This window comes from Oncorhynchus masou, unplaced genomic scaffold (genome assembly GCF_036934945.1).
Source record: "Oncorhynchus masou masou isolate Uvic2021 unplaced genomic scaffold, UVic_Omas_1.1 unplaced_scaffold_567, whole genome shotgun sequence".
Lineage (NCBI taxonomy): Eukaryota > Metazoa > Chordata > Actinopteri > Salmoniformes > Salmonidae > Oncorhynchus > Oncorhynchus masou.
The window spans coordinates 473,028-482,171 of NW_027012089.1; positions in this window are offsets into that span (position 1 = coordinate 473,028).

The following is a 9,144-nucleotide window of genomic DNA, read 5'->3' on the forward strand; positions in this document are numbered from 1 at the left end:
TCACCTATACATGCTGCTCTGTACATCGCCAATACATCACCAATACATGCTGCTCTGTACATCACCAATACATCACTATTACATGCTGCTCTGTACATCACCAATACAAATGATGTGGCTGTGAGAGCAGAGGGAATTGTGCTGACTTTAACTTGGCCTGTGTCCCAAATGGCACCCCATAGGCCCTGTTCAAATGCAGTGCACCATAAAGGGAGTAGGGTTTCATTTTTTAATGACTAACTTAGTCTGACCTTGAGTTGGGGTTTAGAGGAGGCAGGCCTTGATGGAGTGTGGAGCCACCTCATAATTTACTGCCCTTATCCCAATTAAAGAACTGTAAAAACATTCAAATTAATGCAGTCTTAACTTCTGGAGCAGGCCCTACTTTTCTTAATTAGTGCATAATTATTCCGATTTTGATATCCGCTGAAAACGATCACATGGAAATTATTTCAGGCTCTGTAACAATAGCTCTTGTATGATATATAAATACATATATATATATATATATATGCTCTTCTGCTAAAATCTCTATTAACATGTGGAAGTAATTAACTGGTAATTACATTGGAAGTACAACGACCATTAGGAAGTTTGATAGCCTCTGGTCTGTCACTCAGGCCAGAAAGTTCAGCCATCTGTGAAAAATGATGGTCACTCCATGAAGAAGCTCGGATAGTAAACTAACACAACATTGTAGCTCAGACAGGACACTAACAAGAGATTGTGGCTCAGACAGGACACAAACAAGACATTGTAGCTCAGACAGGACACTAACAAGCCATTGTATCTCATACAGGACACAAACAAGACATTGTAGCTCAGACAGGACACTAACAAGACATTGTATCTCATACAGGACACGGACAAGACATTGTAGCTCAGACAGGACACTAACAAGACATTGTATCTCATACAGGACACGAACAAGACATTGTAGCTCAGACAGGACACTAACAAGAGATTGTAGCTCATACAGGACACTAACGAGACATTGTAGCTCAGACAGGACACTAACAAGACATTGCAGCTCAGACAGGACACTAACAAGACATTGTAGCTCAGACAGGACACTAACAAGACATTGTATCTCATACAGGACACCAACAAGACATTGTAGCTCAGACAGGACACTAACAAGACATTGTAGCTCAGACAGGACACTAACACGTCATTGCAGCTCAGACAGGACACAAACAAGACATTGTAGCTCAGACAGGACACAGACAGGACACTACCATGGCATTGTAGCTCAGACAGGACACTAACAAGACATTGCAGCTCAGACAGGACACTAACACGACATTGTAGCTCAGACAGGACACTAACAAGACATTGTAGCTCAGACAGGACACTAACAAGACATTGTAGCTCAGACAGGACACAGACAGGACAATAACAAGACATTGTAGCTCAGACAGGACACTACCATGGCATTGTAGCTCAGACAGGACACTAACAAGACATTGTATCTCAGACAGGACACTACCACGGCATTGTAGCTCAGACAGGACACTAACAAGACATTGTATCTCAGACAGGACAATAACAAGACACAGTAGCACATACAGGACACTAACACGTCATTGTAGCTCAGACAGGACACTAACAAGACATTGTATCTCAGACAGGACAATAACAAGACACAGTAGCACATACAGGACACTAACACGTCATTGTAGCTCAGACAGGACACTAACAAGACATTGTATCTCAGACAGGACAATAACAAGACATTGTAGCTCAGACAGGACACTACCATGGCATTGTAGCTCAGACAGGACACTAACAAGACATTGTATCTCAGACAGGACACTAACAAGACATTGTATCTCAGACAGGACAATTACAAGACATAGTAGCACATACAGGACTATAACAAGACACAGTAGCACATACAGGACAATAACACATCATTGTATCCACTATTGACAAGGTGGAAATTACAGATCTTAATGAAATCATTGGTCAGCTATAAAAATAAAAATATATATATTTTTTAAACATAGTCAGTTTATCATCTATTTACTCTGAACCAGAACTGTTAATTTAAATATTTACTTGAATAGAATAGTGTTACATTTCCTGTTTTTAGGGAGTAGTGGGACCTTTGGTTGTTTTAAACAGTAACACAGGACTTCTTGGTTGTTTTGAGGGATGTACGGATGACTTAATACTAGATAGATTGTACGAAAAGGAAAGATAAACAGTCTTTTCATATCAAGAAAAAAGTAATCGAAGCTGGCTGGGAGAGAGACAGCCTACACTGGGCTAAGAATATGACTCTCTAAAGTACAGCGCTGTTTTTTCCTCTTAAACTTTTGCTGGATAGAACATGGGGATTGAGGGACGATTTAGTCAGCAAGCCATATCCACTATCTACTACCTGTGGAAAGGGGAAGTGTATCCTGCATATCCTGCAGTGTGAGACATTGTATCCTGCAGTGTGAGACCAGAGCTGGAGGCCCGAGTACACGGACAGAACATGGAAAGTACACGGACAGTACACGGACAGTACACGGACAGTACACGGACAGAACACGGACAGAACACGCACAGAACACGGACAGAACATGGACAGAACACGGACAGTACACGGACAGAACATGGACAGTACACAGACAGTACACGGACAGAACACGGACAGTACACAGACAGGACACGGACAGAACACGGACAGTACACGGACAGAACACGGAGAGTACACGTACAGTACACGGAGTGTACACGGACAGAACACGGACAGTACACGGACAGTACACGGAGACTACACGTACAGTACACGGAGTGTACACGGACAGAACACGGACAGTACACGGACAGTACACGGACAGAACACGGACAGTACACGGACAGAACACGGACAGAACACGGACAGTACACGGACAGTACACGGACAGAACACAGCTGCCCTTTCAACTCCTGACCCCATCCACTTGCAGGGTCAACAAATGAGTGCTCTGGATGTGTTGACGAGGGAATATAATGTCTTTCCTCTGACTCAACTGTTTACGTAACTGAGAAACCTTTAATGAGGCCATGTCATGTGGCCAGAGAGAAATGCGTCATTTTATCTGCGGTGAGCTACTATAGAAACAATATTTATAGAACCACCAATGAAAACATGAGAATATTTAATTAGGAATAGTTTGAATGGCGATGGGAAACAATGAATAGTGTATCCGGTCAAAGTAATGTTTTGCTTTGGTTCCAGACAAAATCTGAGAAAATCTGTTCAAAACTCGGAAATAAGATACGCGGGAACAATCAGGTGATAAAGATGATACACGTTTCACAATCATGTTTCCGACTTCAAATCTCATAGGAACGAATCCAAAATCCGAACTTTACGTAAATCAGGTATTGATGTCAATGCGATATTTTCGAGTATCGGATAAATACTTGGGGTGAGTGGGGTAACATTCAACATCACTCCGTCAAGGAAAATAAAATATTATTTCCAACAAAGATATCTAAATATGTTTCAGGATGTTGTGTATTCCTGGAAATAATCAGAATGTATGTAATCATAAACATTTTAAAAGCCCAGCTTAAGTATCTTGGCACAACTTACCCCACAGGTACATAACATAATATTTTTTTTAAATTAAATTTCTGTAGCACTTTTCATAACAATCAAAAAGTGCTCCAAAATAAGAAATGTAATCAAAAATACAGGTACATTATCATTTGTAGCCTAGCTATAGTTAGAGCAGCCTAGCTATAGTTAGAGCAGCCTAGCTATATATAGAGTACCTAGCTGTATTTAGAGCAGCCAAGCTATATTTAAAGTAGCCTAGCTATAGTTAGAGCAGACTAGCTATATATAGAGTAGCCTAGCTATAGTTAGAGCAGCCTAGCTATATTTAAAGTAGCCTAGCTATAGTTAGAGCAGCCTAGCTATATTTAAAGTAGCCTAGCTATATTTAAAGTAGCCTAGCTATAGTTAGAGCAGCCTAGCTATATTTAAAGTAGCCTAGCTATAGTTAGAGCAGCCTAGCTATATTTAAAGTAGCCTAGCTATAGTTAGAGCAGACTAGCTATATATAGAGTAAACTAGCTATATTTAGAGCAGCCTAGCTATATTTAAAGTAGCCTAGCTATAGTTAGAGCAGCCTAGCTATATATAGAGTAGCCTAGCTATATTTAAAGTAGCCTAGCTATAGTTAAAGTAGCCTAGCTATAGTTAGAGCAGACTAGCTATAGTTAGAGTAGCCTAGCTATATTTAAAGTAGCCTAGCTATAGTTAGAGCAGCCTAGCTATAGTTAGAGCAGCCTAGCTATATATAGAGTAGCCTAGCTGTATTTAAAGTAGCCTAGCTATAGTTAGAGCAGCCTAGCTATATTTAAAGTAGCCTAGCTATAGTTAGAGCAGCCTAGCTATATTTAAAGTAGCCTAGCTATAGTTAGAGCAGCCTAGCTATATATAGAGTAGCCTAGCTATAGTTAGAGCAGCCTAGCTATATTTAAAGTAGCCTAGCTATAGTTAGAGCAGCCTAGCTATATATAGAGTAGCCTAGCTATATTTAAAGTAGCCTAGCTATAGTTAAAGTAGCCTAGCTATAGTTAGAGCAGACTAGCTATAGTTAGAGCAGACTAGCTATATATAGAGTAGCCTAGCTATATTTAAAGTAGCCTAGCTATAGTTAGAGCAGCCTAGCTATATTTAAAGTAGCCTAGCTATAGTTAGAGCAGCCTAGCTATATTTAAAGTAGCCTAGCTATAGTTAGAGCAGCCTAGCTATATTTAAAGTAGCCTAGCTATAGTTAGAGCAGACTAGCTATATATAGAGTAAACTAGCTATATTTAGAGCAGCCTAGCTATATTTAAAGTAGCCTAGCTATAGTTAGAGCAGCCTAGCTATATATAGAGTAGCCTAGCTATATTTAAAGTAGCCTAGCTATAGTTAAAGTAGCCTAGCTATAGTTAGAGCAGACTAGCTATATATAGAGTAGCCTAGCTATATTTAAAGTAGCCTAGCTATAGTTAGAGCAGCCTAGCTATAGTTAGAGCAGCCTAGCTATATATAGAGTAGCCTAGCTGTATTTAAAGTAGCCTAGCTATAGTTAGAGCAGCCTAGCTATATTTAAAGTAGCCTAGCTATAGTTAGAGCAGCCTAGCTATATTTAAAGTAGCCTAGCTATAGTTAGAGCAGCCTAGCTATATATAGAGTAGCCTAGCTATAGTTAGAGCAGCCTAGCTATATTTAAAGTAGCCTAGCTATAGTTAGAGCAGCCTAGCTATATATAGAGTAGCCTAGCTATATTTAAAGTAGCCTAGCTATAGTTAAAGTAGCCTAGCTATAGTTAGAGCAGACTAGCTATAGTTAGAGCAGACTAGCTATATATAGAGTAGCCTAGCTATATTTAAAGTAGCCTAGCTATAGTTAGAGCAGCCTATCTATAGTTAGAGCAGCCTAGCTATATATAGAGTAGCCTAGCTGTATTTAAAGTAGCCTAGCTATAGTTAGAGCAGCCTAGCTATATTTAAAGTAGCCTAGCTATAGTTAGAGCAGCCTAGCTATATTTAAAGTAGCCTAGCTATAGTTAGAGCAGCCTAGCTATATATAGAGTAGCCTAGCTATAGTTAGAGCAGCCTAGCTATATTTAAAGTAGCCTAGCTATAGTTAGAGCAGCCTAGCTATATATAGAGTAGCCTAGCTATATTTAAAGTAGCCTAGCTATAGTTAAAGTAGCCTAGCTATAGTTAGAGCAGACTAGCTATAGTTAGAGTAGCCTAGCTATATTTAAAGTAGCCTAGCTATAGTTAGAGCAGCCTAGCTATATATAGAGTAGCCTAGCTATATTTAAAGTAGCATAGCTATAGTTAGAGCAGCCTAGCTATATATAGAGTAGCCTAGCTGTATTTAAAGTAGCCTAGCTATAGTTAGAGCAACCTAGCTATATTTAAAGTAGCCTAGCTATATTTAAATTAGCCTAGCTATAGTTAGAGCAGCCTAGCTATATATAGAGTAGCCTAGCTATAGTTAGAGCAGCCTAGCTATATTTGGAGTAGCCTAGCTGTAGTTAGAGCATTCTAGCTATATTTAAAGTAGCCTAGCTATAGTTAGAGCAGCCTAGCTATATATAGAGTAGCCTAGCTATAGTTAGAGCAGCCTAGCTATATTTGGAGTAGCCTAGCTGTATTTAGAGAAGCTTAGCTGTATTTAGAGAAGCTTAGCTGGTAGCAGGGTAGCCTAGTGGTTAGAGTGTTGGACTAGTAACCAGAAAGTTGCAAGTTCAAATCCCAGACCTGACAAGGTACAAATCTGTCAGGCGGTTAACTCACTGTTCCTAGGCCGTCATTGAAAATAAGATTTTTTTCTTAACTGACTTGCCTAGTTAAATATAGGTAAAATATATATATATTTTTAGAGCAGCCTAGCTATATTTAGAACAGCCTAGCATACTCTGAATAGACTTAGGTTACTCTAACTATTACCAGACTTCTCTAACTATGGCTAGGCTACTCTAACGACAGCTAGGCTACTCTAAATATAGCTAGGCTAGTCTAAATATAGCTAGGCTACTCTAAATATAGCTAGGCAACTTTAACTTTAGCTAGACTACTCTAAATAAAACCAGGGTACTCAAAATATAGCTAGACTACTCTAAATATAGCTAGACAACTCTGAACATAGCTAGGCTACTCTAAATATAGCTAGACTACTCTGAATATAGCTACACTACTCTAAATATAGCTAGGCTACTTAAATATAGCTAGACTACTCTAAATATAGCCAGGCTACTCCAAATATAACCAGACTACTCAAAATATAGCCATGCTACTCTAAATTAACCTAGGCGGTAGGCTACTCTAAATATAGCTAGTGTAACGGTTTTCATGAGGTGAAAGAGAGTCGGACCAAAATGCAGCGTGTAGATTGCGATCCATGTTTAATGAACAAAACGTAACACGAATCTAAATACAAACACTACAAAACAAAGAACGTAACGAAAACCGAAACAGCCTATACTAGTGTAAATTAACAGATACAGGAACAAGGACACTAAGGACAATCACCCACGAAACACACAAAGAATATGGCTGCCTAAATATTGTTCCCAATCAGAGACAACGATAAACACCTGCCTCTGATTGAGAACCACTTTAGACAGCCATAGACTTAACAAGAACACCCCACTAAGCTACAAACACAATACCAACACACCACATACAATAACCCCATGCCACACCATGGCCTGACCAAATAAATGAAGATAAACACAAAATACCTTAACCAGGGCGTGACAGAACCCCCCTAAGGTGCGGACTCCCGGACGCACCTCAATACAATAGGGAGGGTCCGGGTGGGCGTCTGTCCATGGTGGAGGCTCCGGCGCGGGACGTGGACCCCACTCAATCACCGTCTTAGTCCCTCCTCCTCGCGTCCTTGGATAGTCCACCCTCGCCGCCGACCATGGCCTAGTAGTCCTCACCCAGAACCCCACTGGACTGAGGAGCAGATCGGGACTGAGGGGCAGCTCGGGACTGAGGGGCAGCTCAGCACTGAGGGGCAGCTCAGCACTGAGGGGAAGCTCAGCACTGAGGGGAAGCAGCACTGAGTGGAAGCTCAGCACTGAGGGGAAGTTCGGGACTGAGAGGAAGCCCAGCACTGAGAGGAAGCCCAGCACTGAGAGGAAGCTCAGCCAGGTAGTTGAATCCAGCAGATCCTGGTGGCTGGCAGTTCTGGCAGATCCTGGCTGACTGGTGGATCTGGAAGAGTCTGGTTGACTGGCAGATCTGGAAGAGTCTGGTTGACTGGCAGATCTGGACGAGTCTGGTTGACTAGCAGATCTGGAAGAGTCTGGTTGACTAGCAGATCTGGAAGAGTCTGGTTGACTAGCAGATCTGGAAGAGTCTGGCTGACTGTCAGATCTGGAAGAGTCTGGCTGACTGGCGGATACTAGCAGACTGACGGCTCTGGCTGCTCCACGCTGACTGGCTGCTCTGGCTGCTCCATGCTGACTGGCGGCTCTGGCTGCTCCATGCAGATTGGCAGCTCTGGCGGCTTCTTGCAGACTAGCAGCTCTGGCAGCGCCTTGCAGACTGGCAGCGCCTTGCAGACTGGCAGCTCCTTGCAGACTAGCAGCTCCTTGCAGACTGGCAGCTCTGGTTGCTCCATGCAGACTGACAGCTCGGGCTGCGCTAAACCGGCAGGAGACTCCAGCAGCGCAGGAGAGGAGGAAGGCTCTGGCTGCGCTGAACAGGCAGGAGACTCCGGCAGCGCAGGAGAGGCGAGGCGCACAGTAGGCCTGATGCGTGTGTTGGCACTGGTGGTACTGGGCCGAGGACACGCAAAGGAAGCCTGGTGCGGGGAGCTGCCACCGGAGGGCTGGGGTGTGGAGGTGGTACTGGGTAGACCGGACCGTGCAGGCGCATTGGAGCTCTTGAGCACCGAGCCTGCCCAACCTTACTTGGTTGAATACTCCCGGTTGCTCTGCCAGTGCGGCAAGGTAGAATAGCCCGCACTGGGTTATGCAGGCGAACCGGGGACACCGAGCGTAAGGCTAGTGACATGTAAGCCGGCCCAAGGAGACGCACTGGGGACCAGATGCGTAGAGCCGGCTTCATGGCATTTGGCTCGACGCTCAATCTAGCCCGGCCAATACGCGGAGCTGGAATAGAATGCACCGGGCTATGCACCCGCACTGGAGACACCGTGCGCACCGCAGCATAACACGGTGCTTGCCCGGTCTCTCTAGCCCCCGGTAACCACAGGAAGTTGGCGCAGGTATCCTACCTAGCATCGCCATACTCCCTGTGACCCCCTCCCAAGAAATTTTTGGGGCTGACTCCCGGGCTTCCAACCGCGTCGCCGCGCTGCCTCCTCATACCTGCGCCTCTCAGCTCTCTCCGCCTCTAGTTCTTCTTTGGGACGGCGATATTCTCCAGGCTGATCCCAAGGTCCTTCTCCGAAGATTTCCTCCTCCCATGTCGATACCTCCTTTTGTTGCTCCTTGGGCGGCTACACTCCCTGGTTATTCCAGGGTCCTCTCCCGTCGAGGATTTCCTCCCAAGTCCAAAAGTCCTTTTTACACTGCTCCTGCTGCTGCCTTTTCTGTTTCTCCCGTGGCTCCTGCCTGTTGACACGCTGCTTGGTCCGTTTGTGGTGGGTGATTCTGTAACGGTTTTCATGCTGTG